The sequence below is a fragment of the Octodon degus genome, unplaced genomic scaffold (assembly GCF_000260255.1).
Source record: "Octodon degus isolate 3935 unplaced genomic scaffold, OctDeg1.0 scaffold00022, whole genome shotgun sequence".
NCBI classification, from domain to species: domain Eukaryota; kingdom Metazoa; phylum Chordata; class Mammalia; order Rodentia; family Octodontidae; genus Octodon; species Octodon degus.
Genome location: NW_004524598.1, coordinates 1,499,668 through 1,519,671, shown reverse-complemented (window position 1 = coordinate 1,519,671; position 20,004 = coordinate 1,499,668). Strand labels below are relative to the sequence as shown.

General features: G+C 36.0%; 1 protein-coding gene across 1 annotated transcript in view; it reads left to right on the top strand.

The window, feature by feature from the left end:
- Positions 1-20,004, top strand: part of Fut9 (fucosyltransferase 9) — a 221,067-nt gene that overhangs the window by 158,244 nt on the left and 42,819 nt on the right. The window lies entirely within an intron of this gene.

The following is a 20,004-nucleotide window of genomic DNA, read 5'->3' as shown; positions in this document are numbered from 1 at the left end:
ATGAACCTACTATTACAAATTGCCATTTTCAGTGCAGTTGCTTAGTTCACAGGTGTCAGTATATATCATCAGTCAGGGTGAGAATCTTTCCAATTAACTGCTAGATTCAGAAATCTTCTGGAGATTCTCAGGATCATTGCCTTACCTATCTTCTACATGTACCTGTATGACTTGCCACTTTCAGTTTTCCTACTTCTTCTCCTTTCCCTCTCTTAACTAGTTAGTCCTCGACTTCCTACTTTCCTTTTACTTGTATTATACCTTTCTATATGTATTTCTTCTTTTGAGTTCTTATACTAGGGAAACTATACGATATTTACACATGTGTGTCTGGTTCATTTCTCCTATTTTGTTTTTAATTTTCTACAGGCCTCAATCACCAACCCTCAAGCATGTCATATTCTCCACACAAGTGTACTAAACACAAGGCTCTGGACAGCTAATGTACAAGAAGTATTTGCTTAATAGATTAGCTTAAAATATAAAGATAGCAAGTTGGTTAGCAAAATGAAATTATTGTAGGACAGCCTCATCATGACTTTTTGTACAGAGGAATATACTGCCTTGTTAGAGGCTGGGACATAAACATACAACAGAGAAAAGGAAAAGGATATCATGTAAATAATGTAAGCAAATTCGTTCTTTGCATTCCATACCTCCGGTCTACTTTTTTTTTTCTGACTTTGGATGCAGATACCTCTGGCTGTGCACCTGGTTCAGAAAGCCTCACTTAGCAAGGAAAGAGTTGAGCCTTTCTTGATAATGTGCACTGTGTTGTATAGCTATGCACTCTTCTCTTTGAGTCTGTGTCTCGTATGAACCCGTATCCAGGTCAGTAGCCTCACATTTTATCAACAGGGAGCCTTCAGGTGTGGTGGCAAAGTGCTTTCTGGGTGTTTATAAGGTCCTGGGTTCAATCCTCAGCAGAGCAAAAGGAAAAAAAAGCTGAGCCTGGAGCCTTCAGGTACACACACCCACCCACCCCACCCTCCACACACACGTCATAATATTACATCACCTATGACTTGATTTTCTGGAAAGTTAGTTTCTAAATCCTCCATTTTTTAGTGATTTTTTTTTCTCCAATTACTTGAACAAATGATGATGTTTGCTTGCAGCTTCCACTGCTGCCCATAAAGAACTCCACTTACTCACTTAGGAAAATTGTTTGATCAATGCTGTGCAGGGCTATTGTATCTTTTTTATATGCTGATATAGGAAGAGAGTGATATGCTGATTGAAACAACTGGAAAACAGATTGCTGAATTAGAAATGAATATATAATCAGATGCACCCGCCAACAATTGGTTAGAATTAGAAGCATTTAAGTCTGTACATAATCAAATATTGTCTGGAAATGCTACAGCAAGCTTATTTTATGCTAAATAGATTTTTATGGAAGGGTAATAAAGGAGGAAATCTGCCTGCTAATTTGATTAAAAACATGATGAATCTTTGTTATTTCAGCTATTAAAACTCCAAATAGGAGGAGGCTAATTAGAAAGAAAAGTAGGAATTAATTTCATATTTAAGATCTATTATCAAACATTGCATATTTTAAAGTAGAATTATTCATAACAATTAAGATGCATTTTCATAATTACTCTCAGCAAATAATAGATACATTTGTGAGTATTCCTTTTTTTTAACTAAATTTTTATTTTTATTCATATGGGGGCTGCAGTACGTAATGACTACACGCATCATGGGGATCTGGTGCATGGACCTCACACAGCTTAGTTCTGTTCCATTCCCCCCTGTTCCCCTCCACACATCCCCTCACCCTCTTAGTTTCCTTCCAAGCAAAAGATCTGTTTAAAATGAATAAAAAGTAAAAGTGCAGCATCATCAATATTTATGAGATACAGAAAGTAATTTATTAGTTATGTAAGACCATTTTACAGAAAATAAAACAGACTCAAAGAGTTCCACCTGCAGAAAACCATTTACAAGCACGAATGTGTAAAGGCCCAGGATTTAAGAATCCCATCCATTAGTTGCCTGCACCATTTGGTGTCTTTATCAAATCGCAGCTACTGGTTGACACGGCCATTCACTGAACAGAATATGTATGAACACTGCTGTGTGCCAGGCTGTGCTCCAGGAAGGAAGGAAGCATTATAGAGAGTGGAGGAGATGAAACTTGCTTTTTATTTGTTGTTCTTATTTTGCTTTGTTTTTCTGTGGTACCGGGGATTGAGCTCAGGACCCTACTCTTGGTAGGCAGGCACTTATTCTACTGAACTATCTCTCCAGCACGAAACTTCCTACTGTTGAGAATATTGCATTCCATTACAAAACTGAAGACAAGGGCTGGCCAAATAGCTCAGTGGATTAAAACGCCTGCAAGCCAAGTATAGGGGCTGGGGGGACAATCCCTGGCCTGCACAGCCGGCCCTACCCCCCCCCCCGGGGTGCTCTGAGACAGCAATTGAGACTGGGCTTGGTGGCGTGCGCCTGTAATCCCAGCACTTGGGAGGCTGTAAATGGGCAGATCACTCTGAGTCCAATCTAGTAGTGAGACCCTGAACACCCTGTAGACCCTTCCCTAAAATACAAAAAAAAAAAAACAAAAAAAAAAACACCAAAAAAACAAAAACTGAAAACATAAGAAATGAATAAATGTAATATATAGTACATTGAATAGCAATGAATGCTAGAGAACAGAACTATGAAGGAAATATGAAGTGAGGGAGTGAGTTTCAGAGTTTTTTTCCAATAAACACATTAACTTTATTAAAGGAACAGTTTAAAAGTTAGAAACAAATAAGCACAACAATGTATGGCAGAAATAAGAAACAATGTCACAATAATGTTTAATCAGCACTGTGGGAATTGATGTGAAACTGGTAATCTAAAGACCAAAGATCAGGCAGTGAAATACATTAATATGTTGAAAAACTGGGATGGAGAAGAGTGGCAGCAAATATCAGGCAACTACTAAATTTCCATCACTTGGAAAAGGACCACTGTGGAACTATGCCAACCAAAAGCTGTGGCTTAATTTGTAAAATTTAAAATCCCAAAGTTCATAGAAAATTCAAATATAAAATATTTATTAAATTAGCTTTCTGACAACTCAGACTGTTAACTTATAATTGGAGTTAGATTTTAGAAAGGTTGAAGTAGGTCTCACTAAAGACATCTTCGCGTGAACATTGGTGTGTTGTGAAGGAGCTTACTTTGAAGGCTTCGGGAAGATGTGCTGGAGCCCTAGGGCTGGACGTGCCTGGCTTGTTGGGGATGTGAGAGCAAAACTGGTGTTGGAATCATGAATCAAAAGACCAGCAGAGAAGGGATAAGTGCTAGATTGTAGGGTACAAGGTCACATGTAATGAGGATTTTTGTTTTCTGGAGTTCCTTTTTTTTTTTTTTTTTTTTTTCGTCTTTTTGAGACAGGGTCCTGCTATGCAGCTGAGACTACCATTGAACTCACTTTGTAGCACAGGCAGGCTGAGAACAGTAGTCCCCATTGCTTCAGCCTCCAAAGTTTTGAGATTATAGGCATGTACCACTATGCCCAGAGGTTTTGATTTTTTATTGAAGTAAAGTGGAAGAGACTGGCTAGTTTTGAGCAAAAGAGAAAAATAGCCCCATCTCATTATGTATGAGCTGCTTAGTGGTAGCAGCTCTTTTGAGCTGTTTAGTACAGTTTCTTAAGGGATCTCACACAGTTCCTCTTCTAAGGGTTTAGAGAACTATTTTAAATAAATCGTAATCCTAAAGACAACTTCAATTTCCTCTTATTTATATTTGTCATTCTACTATTTAATAAACAACATGGGAAAGTATTTTAGTACCTGTAGGCAGGGCATAATAAATACATTCATCATGGGGGATTCGTATATGTACATAACACATCTCAATTTTCAAAAAATCCTGTCCCCTCTCCCTCCAACATTTTCTCCCTCCTTATTTACAAAGGCTCTATTTCCGTTTTCTACCTCATTTTTTCTCTTTAACTCTCCATTCTCTTCTTTTTCTCCCTCTCCCTAAATGATCTCCTTACCATTTGAACAAATGCTTCCAACTTCCTAATGCCCATAGTATTTAGCCTCTAGTTCATTATTTGTACTTTGAGTTTCTCATATAAGAGAAACAACACAATATTTAAATGTGTATGTTTGATTTGCTTCACTTAGGGCTATAGTTTCTAGCTGTACCCACTTACCTAAAATATCTCAAATTTATCTTTCTTTATGACAGATTAGTATTGTAGTACATGTAAATACCATATTTTCTTATCCATTCTTCCATTGATAGGCTGTTTACAAGATTTAGTTATTATAAATTGTACTGCTATAAATAAGAGTACATGTAGTACTGTGCTATGATGACTGTAAGATACCTACAAGAGGAATAGCTGTGCCAAATGGAGTCTCTAATTTTAGTTTTAGGAATCCTCATACAGATTTTCCTAAAGACTGTAGCAACTGGCACTCCTGCCATCAAAGGAAAAGGGTACTTTTTCTTCACAGTCTAGCCACAAATGGTTGTTGGTTCATTTCTTGATGACATCCATTCTTTCTGGAGTGAGATGGAATGTTAATGTTGTTGTAATTCGCATTTCTCTAATGGCCAGTGACATGAAACATGCATTTATTGATCACGTGTACTTTATCTGAGAAGTGTCTGTTCATTTCAGATGCCCATTTTAGGACTGGGTCTTTCAATTTGAGGCATCTAATTTTTTGAGTTCTCTATATATACCGGACATTAGTCCTCTGTAGGAAGAGTAGCTGTCAAATTTTTCCCCATTCTTCACATTTTTTTCTTTTTTTTAATTACTAATCATTTGTATTGTGCCTTTTAATTTTAAAAACCACATGTTGAAGCTTTACAAAAATGTTTTTGCAAATATTTGAAAATAGAGTACAAATTTTGGAGGTACTATGTATTTATAAAGTAAGGAAAAGGAACACATTTTTGTTAACTTGATTTATAGCTATTAAATATTCAGATGTGTGATGTAAAGACTCCCATGCTCCGGACCTAAGAAATATAAGGAAAGGCCTACTGGTTGTAATGTGAATTCACCAGTACTAACCTTCCCTAGTTTAACTTATATAGTTATAAAGTTGTTCTATCAAAATGTATTTCAAACAGCTTTGGTAAATAATCTTGTTTTGAAATTCTGCTTCATTTTTATTGTTTTTTATTCTCTTTAAAATAAAATATTTCTAAAGACCTATGTCCTAGACTCAAATCAAAATAATTATTTCCATAGTTTGGTGTTTTATAAAGTAACTTATATAACTTGAGGTTTATGAAAAGAAATGAAGAGTAAGGAATAAGCATACAATAATGATGCAGCAGATATTTTACAAGTATATATCATCTAAATAAAGCAATTCAGTTTCAAACCTTGAACAACAGTATATTAAATAGCAGATTCTTCTCTGATAGCCTCTCATATTGCCTGTTATCTATGCGCAGATATCAGGTTGTTTCTTTACTCTGTTTATGCTTTCCTTCAATGCTAAGCTTTTATTTATTTATTTATTTAGTACAGGGTCTACAGGATCTCATTACACAAATCAGACTCCAGTGATCTTCCTGCTTTCAGCCTCGCAAGCACGGGGATTACAGGCATATGCCACCACACCCAGTCTCAGTTGCCATTTCAGCATGCCCCAGGGGTGGGGCTGGCTGGGCATGTGGAGCCAGGGATCAAAACCCCGGTCCCTGCACTTTGCTTAAGCAGACACTTTAGTCCACTGAGCTATCTGTCCTGCCCTTGAGAAGCTTTTTAATGTGATGTGATCCTATTTGTTTATTCTTGTAACACATTCTGTACAGTCATGTGTTGTGTATAATGTCTGCCTACACTTACATCTTCACGAGTTTTACTTATTCTGTCTTCAAGTGGATTAGGCGTTTCTGTTTTACTGTTTATATTTTTAGTCCATTTTGAATTTAGTTTATTGTATGATGAGATATATGGGTCTAAGTTCAATCTTCAACATATGTATAGCCAGTTTTCTCAGCACCATTTATTAAATGAAGATTATCTTTCCTCCAAGCAAGATGTTTGACTCCTATGTTAAAGTTTAGGTAGCTGACAATGCTTGGAGCTGTTTCTGCACATTCTATTCTGTTCCAGTGATCTTAATCCTGCTTTTTCTTTCCATCAACACAGTGCTTTTTCCATCATTGTAGCTTTATGGTATACCTTGGAGCCCAGGACTGTGATTCTCCACACCTTGTCCTTGTTGCTCAAAACTGCTTTTGCTATTCTAGATCTCATCTTGTTCCACATGAATTTTAAGATTATTTTCTCTAGGTCTGTGAGGAATGCTATTAGTATTTTGATCTGGGACTACATGAAATTTGTATGACTACTTTCAGTATATTAGAACTGCCTATCCAGGAACAGGGGATATCTAGAACAATGATATTAATGATGCTGTTACATCTTACACACTAAATCTAAATTATTGCTCTAATCATAGAATTCATAAATTTGCAAGATAAGATGAATGCTGAGTTATATCTTTAGAGCCCATTTTACCATGCATTTATCTATTTATTTATTTAGTGTGTGTCAGGAATTGGACTCAGTCCTTTGTACTTGCCAGGCAGGCACTGTACCACTGAGCGATAGCCCTGTCCCCTAGAGTCCAGTTTAAATACTTCTATTTCCTGAGAATTAGTGAAAGACTAGTTAAGAAAATTCATTTCATGGGTATTATAACTTTTCTTTTCCTTTTTTGCTTTAAACTTATATTGAAAAAGAAATAAATTCCTTCTGTCATGTCACTTTATTAGGAAATATGTTAGACGTATGTACTTTCTCATTTCCATGTTATCATTAAACAGCAATATTAGTACATGAAAGTTTTGTTTTAGTATAAAATGATCAATTTTAAAATGATAAATTTAAAATGAATTTTAAACTTATTTCACATATTCTGGAGCTAGCCCAATGTGCTTGTGAATTTGCTACAGCCATGGTTTTGTTGCCAATAATTGACAGGTCCAATTATACAATGCTAAATTTGGAACTGAAAATTCTGTCTTTGAATACCCATAATTTAATCAAGCTTGCTTTAGCTCTCTAATTATTTTATAATGAAATATGAAATAGCTTACAAAAATGCCTCTCTTCTAGAAACTAAATTGAAAACAAAGAATTCACAGGCCATAGAGTAACAATAAATGCAACCAGTTACTTTCGTACACATGAGCTAAAATCTCTCCCCTTTTTAAAACAAATCCAGTATCAGAGTAGAACAAACTTTTTTGCCAACTTGTACAAGTCTTCTCTTTATGGTCATTTGAAAACAAAAGAAAAATATGGGCAACTATGGAATATAAAAATACTATAGCCATTAGTGCTCTTCCAGAGAAAAGCTAATAAGTTTCATGAAAGTTATAATCTAGCGCCAGATGTTAGCCTTCTCCTGAATCCAGAAGCACTATGAACATTAGCGACAAGTACTAACCAGAGTGAATGTTTTTTAACTTTTCCTCCTCTCTGTGCTAATTGAAATGATGAAGACCCCAGGAGGTTAGCAAGCAATCACCTCAGAGAAAGCACTGAAGTATGACGTGGGAATGGTGATCCAAGATGGCTCAGACTCACATAGCTAATCCACAGGAGTTCTTTTAAGATATCACAGTCATTTAGATAAAAGATGTTCAGGGACCAAGATACGGTTAATATTTTAGGGAAAAATAGGTACACTTGACATGGTTCAATAACAGAAGTACATGTAAAAGAACCACTGAACAAGGGATAAAAATCATCAAAGAGAAAATTATTTTTAGAAAAGCCATTAAAATAAACATTTATGTTGAATAGACTAGCTCAGTAACCCAAGTGCATTTAACTATATATCAGTTCTTCATAATAATATTTTAACAAACCAAATATCTCATAAAGTTGATCATAACTACAACATTTTCTAAGTACTCATTGCATTAAATTAATTGCTAAGCTCAGAATATAAAAACCTAGGTTACAGTTACAGTAAATGATTAAATGATCTTGGGCATTTAACTACTCTAGGTCTCAGCTTCTTAGCTAGAGAAGGGGATTTAGGATGATGATCAAGTTTCTTTTTATTTCCAACATTTTTTTATTCTAAAAGTTCTATAGTGCTCAAGGGAATTTGCAGGATAGAAGACAGTTAACAACCATCATCAAAAACAAGCAGTCAAAACATAAATAATCTGATTAACAAAGTAGTCCTTCCATTAAGGTAGGCAGTTAAACTGAATGAATATTCAGCAGTGCTTCAAACAGACTCAGACTGCTGGTTCTTTCAAATTTCACAGTTTTAGGGCTGGCCAAATAGCTCAGCTGATTAAAGCACCTACAAGCAGGCACAGGTGCCTGGGGTTCAATCCCAGGGCCTGCTGGGTCGGCCCCGCCCCGAGGGTCACTGAGTTAGCAAGTGAGAACCTGTAATCCCAGCACTTGGGAGGTTGTAAACAGGAGAATCACTATGAGTCCTATCTAGTAGTGAGACCTGGAACACCCTGTAGACCTTTCCCTAAAATACAGAAAAAAAAATTTTTTAAACAAATTTTACAGTTTTGCGCCAGTACAAGTTGCATAGTAGAGTAAGTTGAATGGTATAAATGTGCCATGAAGGCTGTGTATGCCTAGTTTTTGATCTATCACATTGACTCGATGTCAACTGTTAAATATTCCAAAGCCCAGCATTGTCTCTGAGAAGCTCAAGTTGTTATCATTTTACACTACTATAATATATTATATATTATATATATATTACATATATTATATATATTATATTATATTATATATATATATGAATAAGCCTTCATAGCATGAATAAGTGAAAAGAAAATTTTTTTCGTATTTAGGACAGGGTGTACAGAGTCTCACTGCACAGATTGGACTTGTAATGATCCTCCTGTTTACAGCCTCCCAAGTGCTGGGAATACAGGCGCGCACCACGCCCACTCTCAATTGCTGTCTCAGCTCAACCCGGGAATTGAAATTCCAGCCCCTGTATCTGCCTAAGCAGGCACTTTTTAATCCACTGAGCTATTTGGTCAGCCCTAAATAAGTGAAAATTTTAAAAAATTCATTGTCAATTCTAAGTCGACACATGCACACAAATCCCAACAAAGTGTTCTTCAACTGCCTTTATGTGGTTGTGGTTAAAATTTTGGGCTGTGAGACCTTGAGCTAGTTTAAAGAATAAAATGCTTTCATTATGTAATTCCCTAACATAATTTTGCAGAATCAGTACTGCGTGCATTTTTGTTAAATTAAATCAAATTCTTCCATCATCAGAATGCATTTTTTAATGAGGAATATCAATGCTAATTTAGATGACATGTAACTGAGTTTAAGACTAAGAAAAAATAAATCCTTATTGCAAACTACAGTGGAGCACTCTGAGGATAAACTGAAAATATTGACTTAAGATTTATTTCCACATGCTGTTTAACCCAACCAGGCAAGAATACGTAATACTTGAAATACGTGTTTTCTCAGTCTAACCCTTCTGACAGAATAATCATTTCAGTAGGTAACAGAAAGCATTGCGTGCATATTATCAACATCAGGCAAAAGTGAATCATTTACACTTGTCGGCAAAGCTGAGAGTAGATCTTACACAAAGATGAACATGGATAGAAGAAATACAAGTCTAATTTCTATCAAAAGAAAACAATCTTACCTGAATTTTTAATACATATTTCTAGAACAAAAGATTAAACTCTTTCCAGATTGGTACCTTGGTTTTCTTGGAGAACTAGGTACGTATCCAAGAACAACCACTCAGAAAGAGAAACAGTATAGACTTTTACATAAAGCATTGTAAAGGTTCAGTAGAAGTGATTCAAGATGAAACAGGCATCAGGCAACTAATTGAAAAGAAAATAGCATTTTTTTTAGAGCTGGACTATAACATATGGCTATTAAGGCAGGGATGATTTCAGCATTTCAACTAGAGTGAACAACTTCCAGGAAAAGTGTAGACAAGGGGGATACAAGGAACATGTTGGAATGAAGACTTTTCTTTAACAGAGGCTCTGTTGTGTGCAGAATAAATTTGGTAATATGGCACTAGACACAGGAGAGTTTGAATGCATGACACAGATGACAATTATCAACCTTGGAAGGGGTACTTAGAGATTCAAGAAGGGGATGACAGAAAAATAGCTGTGCCTTAGGAGATTCATTCTGGCTACATAGGTAGGATGGATTTGAGGGAGTGATGCCAACTCAACAGCTGTCTAAGGTGGAGAGAAGTCATAGCTGTAAGCCATCGCTCATGTGCCCCTGAGAACCAGCCTGTGACCTACCTGCAGATGAAGACTTCCTGCCAGTTTCCAGAACACCTAGATCTGTCTGTGAGCAGTTAAAATCTTTCCATACGTGAGCTATGCAGAAATGGCCTGGTAGGAGTCAAAATAAAAAACTCACGTAATTCCCTAAAATTGGAGGTAGGAGCAAAATAACACTGTAACACTCCCACTTTGTTCTTCTTTTAGATTTTGAAGTTTTATAATAGCCAGTAACAATTTATCTTGAGATTTTAGTTATGCCACTGATACCAGCTTCCTAACTGTTTTTATCAGTCTGGCTACAGAAAAGTGGGATTCCGTAATTTAGATTTGCAGATAGTAAAAGGGATGATAATTGGTATTTTACTAATGATTTCCAGAGTTCATAGATTTGATAACAGCAAGAAAAATCTTTTTAACATGAAGTCATTTTGGAGGCTAAAGTAAATGTTAAATTTAGAAGATAAAGGAAAGTGAAGAGAATCCTGTCTGTGGCTTAAATGCTTTGATTAAACTTGATAGCCTTGTTATCCTTAGAGTAACTTCTACTTCAAGATGAGCTTCATTCCATGGGGCCATGCCATGGTAATTATATAAAATAGAATTTTTTTCAAAATTATGTTATAATGGCTGAAGGAAATTATCTCATTTTAACAGAGAGAAAAGAATCTGTTAAAGAGAACAGAAGAAATTATACTTGCCTTTTTTGTCTTTGCTGCCCAAGGTGAAGTGAAATTGTTTGTCTATTATCAGACTGAGTGCAGACACACTGAGGGAGACCAGCCTCCCTTAAAGACTGTACCAATAAAGACATTGTCCTGTTGTTGTACTTGCTTTAGGATCCTGTAAATGGATGCTCAGCACATTAATCTATGGTTTGCCTAAGTTATACAGAAAAAAAAAAAAGCTCTAAATTCTTAAGAGACAGATTGAAGCAGAGTTTTCCCACGTACAGATTCCCTGTCCTCATCTCTTGTGAGCTTTGATTTTCAACTAGGATATTTTGGACCTAAAGAATATCTTACCCTTTTTCTTTTTCCAGGAAGCAGCTATCCATGTAAAAGAAGTTATGTAATAAAGATATAACTGTGAGCTTCAAAACTATTTTAAATCAAGAAAGTCTGCTTCTTATCTTAAAACAAATCTCTGTTCCCATCTTTATGTAGACAGAGATCAGCACTAGATTTTCAGAAAACCACAGAGAAGAAGGCTGGCTTTTAAATGTAAGTTGAACACAGAATTCTGTCCTTGTTTCTTGTCTCTTTTGAACAGGTCATCTCTTCTACTGCCATTGTTTTACCTATTGCTCACTTTGCACACTGGAGACACAGACCTATAAATTCAGCCCAGAGTGAGTCCTTGAGGTCCAGGTTTAAATAATAACCTACATTTGCACATGGATGTCCTCAGGGGTCTGCTGCCCATGCTGTCTTCTAGAGCACATCATGTTCCCTACATCACATTCCTTGCATTGAGTTGCACATGCTGGGTTACCTGTTTGTGACCCTGCTGGACGAATTGCTGCACAGGCTGTGTCTGTGTTGGTTACCTTTGGAGGCCAAAGTCCTGACCTAAAGGAGCTATCCAATAAGTACTTTTTTAAAAGAATGAATGAATGAATGAATGAGAACACACACACACACACACACACACACACACACACACACACGATAGTTAAGACAGTTAAATAGCTATCATTGAAAAGAAAGGGCGGCCGGGGAGATGGCTCAGTGGAATAAGCACTTCCCTGGCAAGCACAAGGGCCTGAGTTCAATTCCCAGTTCTGAAAACAAAAAAAGAAGAGAAAGATATGAGATAATACTGTCTGGACGTTATCTCATGCCTATATCTTTTACTCTGAGTAACTACTAAGAAGATAACAATACGTAATTTATTAATTATTGTAATTCTCTTGATTTGAAATTGCTTTATATCATTTCTATTTTTCTGCTTTTTAAAAATAAAATAAATTAAAAATAAAGATAAATATAATGCTTTACCATATATGAGAAAATATATGCATACATAAAGATGCTCCCTTTCCAAAAAGAATTGAGATATATATTTGTATCTGTACCAACTGCTTACAAGGACTGTAATAAATAAAACTAAAAACACTGTCATATCATATTAACATACACTAATAAGGTAGAATAAAATATAGAGCTTGAATAATTCTGATAAATATATATTTATAAATTGTCATCCTTAAGCAGTCTGCTTTCTAGTCACTGCCATTGAGTGTAAGGGGGCTCTGTTAGGGTTTATCTAAATGTGCATCCAGTTAACGTCCAGAGCACACTGATTCACATATACAGTTGTTCGTGATAATTTTCTATGGAACTTTGCATTTGAATGTTCCACCAAGAATAAGTACCTTACTATTACTGACCATTCAGTTGATAGAGTTGTAAATAAATAAGCATTCCGAAGCTAGTTGTTAAAATTGCTTATGCATTTAAAGCAATGTCTGAAAGTGTAGCATCATAGGTTTCCATCCCAGATGCACAGCTTGGTAAACTCTGAGCTTTGCTCCGAAGGCCGCAATAAGAGCCTGTGAGCCCCTTGCGGGGAGACTGTAGAAGCCTAACTTGGAACAGCACTAGATGAATATGTATTTTTATTTTTATACTTTTATTAGTACAAATAATACATGAATATAACACATTTCAATTCTGTGTGTGTGTGCGTGCATGTGTGTGTGTGTGTGTGTGTGTGTGTGTGTGTGTGTGTGTGTGACAGAAAAGCCACTGATTCTCACCAGTAAAGGGGGCAGAGTTCCTCAAAGCAAGCCCATTCTTTCTTCTTTTCTAATAAGTGGATTCTACATCAAGGTGCTTATGAAATCATTTCATTTACATATCATAGGTAATCCACAGGATGCATTTTGAAGGATCTAAATTCTGCAGTGAAATTCATGTGAAAAATATTTGAAGTGCTTTGAATCAGACCATCTGGGACCAGATTCTGTCTCCCAGGAGATTCTGCTGCATTTCCTCTTGCCTTCTTTTCCTTGTGCTAGTGAAAGGATTCCAGACATTGGCTTACACTTTTTATTCCTCTATGTTTGGGGCTACAGAAAAGTATGACAAGATAGCCTCTTCTGTGTGATGCTTTCACATGAGCAGACAGGGAGATAAAATGTTAGGAGTGCCTTCTATGTGTCTTCCTAAGCGTGAGATTGACAAATATTCAGGAAAGCAAGAGAAGTCAAACTGAATTAAACTGAGAACACAGTCATTGGGTTTCTGCCAGAAAGCTCGCTGCATCATGATAATGACCACTATATCTCAGATCCTCCACTCAGATAAGACAAAAACAGTAACATTAAATGAGGATATGGGGAAAACTACCTCTTGAGGTGTCTTATTTATTGCTTTCTCACTTCTCCAGTTTCTTTGTAGTTCCATTTAGGAATACTCTAATCACTGCTATCATTTTTTTAAAAAATCATTATGTCTATATGTCATTTAAATTTTAATTTCCTGGCTCTTTCAGAAACATTGTTTTTTGCCAATAGTCAATCTCCGTGTGGAAATAAAATAATTAAAGTCTTAATTCACATGAAAAGCACCTGCTATATTTATCTTTTGGTCTGGACTTATCAGGTTATTTATTACTACCACATTGTTATGGTTTGTGTCTAGGTGTCCCCCCAAAGCCTCATGCATCATGCAGTCTTGGGGTGGCTTCTGGAGTCTGTGATTCATTATTGTGTGTGTGGATGCTGACCTGCCCTGGGGCAGGTAATTTGCATTACAGTATAAGGTGAGAAGAGAAGCTAGCTGCCTGAGCTGCTGCTACCCCTCTTTTTGTGTTCTTGCTCTTTGCTACTGCCATGAAAGGTTGCTCTCTGCCTTGCACCACTGTGCCTGGAAGCCAGCTGAGTGTGGACTGAAATCTCCAGTAACTGTGAGCTAAATAAACCTTTCCTTCCTTCATTTTTGGGTGTCAGGTATTTGTCCCAGCAATGAGAGATGAGTAACTAAGACACATATTAACCATATTTCAGCCCTAGTTTTCAATGTAAGTGAGGGAAGAAAGTAGAATAGAGGGGCTGGGGAGATGACTCAGTAGAATAAGCTCTTGCCTGGCAAGTGCAAGGGCTTGAGTTCAACCCCCGGCTCTGAAAAAAAAAAAAAGACAGAGAAAGTAGAATAGATATTTTCAAATGGATAATCTTGTTTCATACATTTCTCTTCATAAGATGCTGCTGTTTTATATTGCTCTATGAATCAGCTCTCAAATGGCTTTATGGTGACACTTTAACAATATTCATCATGCTTCTTAGTGTAGGATATCATCAAAGATGAAAGAAATGCAAGAATGGAGCAGTGACATCATTGCTTACATGGTGATCTACTGTTAATTCTTGATTTTCAGTTCTTCTGATTCTTATTAGTTACCTGTACAGCCACAATTATCTGGTCAACTTTGAGCATTGAAAATTATACTTTTCCTTACTATCACTCTAATAAAAATCAATAAATAGTATTTAGCTACTTAATTTTTATTAATTACAATTTATAAGCCATATTAGGAAATGTGTTTTTGTTGTAAATCACAGATTCACATTAAACTTAAAAAGTAAATTTATTACTTTAAATAATTTAGGGGCCAGGGAGACAGCTCAGTAAAATAAATGCTTGCCTGGCAAGCACAAGGGCCTGAGTTCAATCCCCAGTTCCACCAAAGGAAAAAAAAAAAAAAAGGTAAATAATTTAGGTGAAAGTTCACTGTCAGATCACAACTATTGCTTTTCAAAAATGCTTTCAACAAGATTATAAGAATTCTAAGGCCAGGCTTTTTATAATCTTTTTTTTTTTTTTTTTTTTTGTGGAACTGGGGATTGAACTCAGGCCCTTGCGCTTGCCAGGGAAGCGCTTATTCCACTGAGCCATCTCCCAGGCTTTTTGATATCTAGAACATTAACTGGAAGTTAAGAAGAGAAATAAAGACTCAGTTTTCTATCATTAAAAGGTCTTCCTTATCTTTTGAGGCACATGACATTGTACCTCACCTAACCCATCCATATGTTGAAGCCCCAGCCTTCAATATTACAACCATATAAATTGGAGAGAAGGAATTTAAAGTGATAGCTAGACTAAAGTGAGGCCTTTAGGATGGGGTCTAACTTATTGTCCTGGTAGGACAGGGAAGGGACGTGGGGTGAATGTGAACAAAAAGGTGACTACAGAGGTGATCACAAGAGGGCAGACACCTTCATGGACAGACAAGAGGCCTCAGGAGTTCACCAGCCCTTCCTGAAACTTGAGTTCTGACTGACAGACTCTGTGACTTTGAAAAAGTAAATATTTGTGTTTGATCCACTCAGCCTTTTGTCATTAATTGTAAAAGCCCTAGTAAGCTAACATACAACTTTGCTTTGTATATGTCTGCATATCTTATTGCAGAAATTCAATTTTTTAATTTCATTTTCCAACATGCTTTTCTTAGGTATGTTCTATTTCTTCAGACTATCTCCTATAGCTTGTTACTTTTCACTTCTTATTTGACTGCTTTGTTTTCGAGACTAAAAGATCAAGCCATCTCTTCCAACTTTTTCATTTAGAGATTTTTGAAAATGTATTACAGTGAAGAGAACTTATTTACAAGAGATAATCATTTCACTAGTATTTAAGGGATAATGTTTATTCTACTTAAAGATGCTCTAGGGGGCCGGGGAGATGGCTCAGTGGAATAAGTGCTTCCCTGACAAGCGCAAGGGCCTGAGTTCAATCCCTGGTTCCGCCAAACAAACAAACAAACAAAAACTAAAGATGCTCTAGTTCTCATCTCCAGTGGATGCCATAATGGAATGCAAAGCATTTCCATTTTTTATGTTTTAGGACTAATACTCTTCCTCCCAAACTACAAATACTTTGAGCATCGGATTTTTAAGCCAATAATCTTGATAGGGAAATAAGATGATAAAGAATGTCTAAAGAAATTCATGAACACAAAATCAGCACTCCAAGAATTTCTGAAGGATATTTCAGGAAAATACAACAATTCTATAAATCTCAAGAGAATTTGAACTTTTAAATGTCAGAAATGCCACTGAGGATTATAAAGCTAATTAAACTAATGATTTCAAAATCTTCTATAATTGATTTTTATATTAATGTTTCCCAAATTAGAAAGTGAATACATTTTTTAGGGACAGTTGTGCAATCTTTTAATTTGAATGTGAATTAATAACATGGCAATGGCTTGCATATTAACGTCTGGCATTGTTTTTTCCTCTGCTGAGAATTCGAAGATCGGTTGTCTTTAAATCTGCCACTGCCTTCTGCCTTTACAGAAAGCCGCATCAGAGAAATGTACAAGATTTTACATAACATTATAGTCATATTACAATTGTATTCATAAATATCTAATTTCCATAACTATTTTTCTAACTCTAAAATTTCATTTGCATCAAATGTAATAACCAGTTCTCAACCATCACTACCAGAGCAAACATTACTGGAAAAGAGCATTAGATACACAGCTTCAGTGATGTTGACTTTTAAATAGGACTTTCCCATTCTGCTATTGTAAATAAGGTAGAAATAGTGAATCTTTTTTTTTTTTTTTTTTTTTTTTTTTTTTTTGTTTCTTGAGGAATCTTCCAATTTCCATAGTGATTGTACTCCTTTACATTTCCACTGACAATGTAAAAGAATTCCTTTTTCATTGTAGCCTCACTATCATTTGATACTACTTTATTTCTCTATGATTGACATTCTTTTAGGGATAAGACAGAATCCCAGTGTTTATTATTTTTTTTAATTTAGTTTTTTTTTTTTTTTTTTTTTTTTGCGGTACCGGGAATTGATCTCAGGACCCTGCGCTTGCCAGGCAAGCGCTTATTCTACTGAGCTATCTCCCAAGCCCTATTATTTATTTTTTGATCTTTCTTTCATCTGTTCTTATTTTCCTATCCTACTTCAACTTAACTCATATTCTGTGTTAACAAAAATAAGAAGCAATCTTCCCCCAACCTTGGTTTTTTGGGGTTTTTTCTTTTTGGCAGAACCAGGGATTTAACTCAGGCCTTTGTACTTGCCAGGCAAGCGCTTATTCTCCTGCGCTATCTCCCCAGCCCTAAGAGGTGATCTCTGCTTATTTCTTGAAACTAAAATCAGGAGTCTAAATGGAGATCCTGGTATACCATGACAGAAAGATCCAGCCTCATCCAACGATCTCTACAGTTCAATAATGTAGCTAGGCTCAAACTTGCATTTTTTCCAGAGGTGTCGCTCCTATTTGGATTCAGTACTCTCTTTATTATTTTGAATATTTTATCTGTCCAAACTTTTAATTAGCTACTTTTACCTTTTGCTTGTGATTTTCAGTGTGTAAAATGTTGCTAAAGAGCATATATTCAGCCCATAAATGATGTGAAAATTAATTTCAAAGTATACCACCTAACATTAAAAGGAGAGAAGGATGGGAATACACAATTCTCCTGCTTCTGACATACTGCAAAAATGAAAATGAAATTTCTATTTTTCATATTAAAGAATGTCATAGCAGTGACATTTAGTGGCTCAAAACTTTGAAGTAATTATTCTGCAAGGACAGTTAAATATGACAATGTAAAATTAGACTGAGAAAGCTGTATAACGGCATATTATTTATATTGTCAATTGTTCAAAATTGTTCTACTAAAATAAGATAATGGTATGTAAGGTCTTTTTCTATGTTTTTTTTTTCCCCCCTTGAATGTTACATTTTACTTTTTTAACATTTAATATGGCTTCTCTGAGCTCATTGGAGGAATCAAAAGCATTCATTTTTACAGACTTTTTTTTTTAATTGAACATTGAAATGAAAGGCTCATTATTTTGTCCACTTACTTTTTGTCTTAGGTTTTTGGGGAAGCTGCCCTGCTAGGTGTGACATATACAAGGCACACATGATATGTTGTAAAATAATGTGCCAACAGCAAAAGTTTAGAGGAAAAGTAAGAACTATTGATACATTTCAAAAGAGAAGCAGGTAAGTCCAAGAGAAAATGGCATCATCAGGGCTAAAGGATAAGAGTTTAGTCAGGGCCTGAGCCTGTGAAAGGTTATTGGCTGAACAAAAGGAGCATCCCGGAAGGCTTTGCTTAGGCCACGCCACGCTGTTTATCTTACTATCTCCTATCTCACAATACAGGCGCACTTGTATTACGTCAATACTTGTGCATTAAAGAGCCAATTTGACAATGTCCACCACTTTGATCTTCACAGAAGGGACAACACAGGGACACCTGTGTGCATCAACTCTGAGAAAAGGATCAAAGACCTTTGGGAAGAAATGTGTGTGTTTCACATTAAAGTCTTATTATTTACTTTTATGTAGCTCACTCTGTGTAGAACGTTTTCGTTACTTAGCACATGGCGTCTCAGAGAACCCTGAAGGGCCCAGAGACTAGATTTACTGGAGCTATGGATTAACTCATTTGTTGCCAGCTCAGCCTCTGTTAAAACAAGAGGGTTGTGCCATGCCCAGTGCAGCTCTCCTAGCAAAGGACAGTAGACGACAAAGAAAGAGAGTCAAGGAACAGCTGAGGTCAGGCGGATCCTCTCTCCGGATGGGAGAAGGAACTTCCCAATCACTGCAGCATGTTTATGCGCATATTGGACAGGTTGACGTCATGGGACGGCCTAGGGATTGGCGTAAGTCTCTGATACTCCCCGCACTGGAGCAGCTCATTCACGCGGCTCACCTCAGGTGCTTTTTGATCTTGGAATCAGCCAGGCTCTGGCCCTGTATGTGCAATCAATCCCCAGCTTCAGCCTTTCCCCAAGCCATTATCCTTGGAATATCATTAATTGATAAGAACAAGGGTATTTCCTATACATTTTTTAAAAATGTGATATCTGTGGCAGTCATAGTTTCCTGCCTTTGCATTAGCTTTGAGACTTTTGCTCTCTGCCTCAATGCTTTCATTGCTGAAACTTCTGAAAGTACATAATGGTAATTTTAAGACTGACAGAAGTAATACAATTAAGAAGAATATTAAAAATATAAATAAGATGATAGAAAAAATATAAAAAATAATATAAAGGTTATTTCTGGAGCTAGAAATTATTAGATATGATGCTTAATGTCCAATAAAAACTGTACAGATTTTAAAAATTGAATACTGAAAGACTTTGAAAGTTCTTAGGACAAATTGTTAAATCAAGCTCATGGAAATTATATCTTAGTGTCAATAAAGCAAATAATAAGCAGGAGTGTACGGAAGGAAAAGTAAAATCACAAGATTCTAAGCAACACAAAAAACAGGGGCATGTGGAAATTGCAAATGTAGCTGATATCTATTTACTAATTGTCATACTATGACATACTTACATATTTACTAATTGTCATATTTACCATTTATTATTGTCATACTAATAATTCATTCATTTATAAATATTAAATATGCTTGCCATTTACTATGCCCTGTTCTAAACATCTAGGTAAACATACCAAGTAAATAAGAAAATGTTCTTGTCCTCTTCAAGTTTAAGTTCTAATAGGAGCAAAATGCAATACCGACAATACCTTAGTAACTTGTAGCAAGTAGTAAGGGACACAAAAGCAGTAGTGCAAACATATGGAGAATAACAGGAGACTGATTATAGTTGAAAAAAGTGGGCCTCATTTAAACAAGCACTGGAAGGAATTTAGGACCATAGAAACAGATATGAGTGGTAGACTCTTCCAGGTCAAGAGGATAGCTATGGCTGGAACAAAGGCTAGAGATAGAGAGTGCTG